Source organism: Marmota marmota, unplaced genomic scaffold (assembly GCF_001458135.2).
Source record: "Marmota marmota marmota unplaced genomic scaffold, marMar, whole genome shotgun sequence".
In the NCBI taxonomy this organism is placed as follows: domain Eukaryota; kingdom Metazoa; phylum Chordata; class Mammalia; order Rodentia; family Sciuridae; genus Marmota; species Marmota marmota.
Genome location: NW_025999969.1, coordinates 8,143,134 through 8,143,867, shown reverse-complemented (window position 1 = coordinate 8,143,867; position 734 = coordinate 8,143,134). Strand labels below are relative to the sequence as shown.

The window sequence follows — 734 nt, the reverse complement described above, 5'->3', positions numbered from 1 at the left end:
TGCTTTACCTTAAGTCCTTTTGAATGTAGCAACCCATCTAGGGCCAACAAAATTGGGCTTGAAGAGGTAGCGCCCATAATGTCTCCAAAGATATAATGAAAGTGAAAGTACAAAAATCCCTGCTCTCTCCTTTTCTACGGAGGAGCGTTCCGTTCTATGAAATCCCTGCTCTCTCCTTTTCTACAGAAGAGCGTCCCGCTACTTACTTGCGGATTCCCACTTACCTGGGAACTTACTGGTGTACCACCCTGACTGCTGAAAGTTCTGGATCCTGGGTTCGAGGAATATATTCCCCGTGCGGGCCACCAATTGTCGCGACCCCTCGCCGGCAAGGGAAACACGACACAGGATTCTTCTTTCAACAGTTTATTCAGGCCTTGAGTCATGTATCATCTTCTAGCGCCCGCCGCCCGAACACACCCAAGCACAGCTTAATAAAGCCCCCCGCGTCCCAATCCCAAGCCGCCACGTGGATCTCTCTCATAGGGTGGTAAGGGATTGCGCGCCAACTCTCCATAAAAGGAGTTGTTTATCACAGGCCACAGTGGAAGCCGACGCCATCTTCTAATGGCGGCCACGGTCTATAAGAATGGCTTACCACAATTAATCAAATGTCCTTGATGGACAAGGTGCCCCATGATCATCAAGGTGTCACCAAGGATGCTTCATGTCATCAAGAACTTTCCAGTTTAGAAAGGATGCTGAAACTTGGAATATTGATTGCTAAATCCTCT

At 48.5% G+C, this 734-nt stretch overlaps 1 long non-coding RNA gene across 2 annotated transcripts in view; it reads right to left on the bottom strand.

Annotated features, from left to right (window-relative positions):
* LOC125617104 overlaps positions 1-195 on the bottom strand; it is a 19,219-nt gene extending 19,024 nt beyond the window's left edge. For both annotated transcript variants that reach the window (XR_007347969.1, XR_007347968.1), the window contains exon 1: positions 185-195. This is a non-coding gene — a long non-coding RNA (uncharacterized LOC125617104). The remainder of the gene's footprint in view (positions 1-184) is intronic.
* Positions 196-734: the final 539 nt, after the last annotated feature.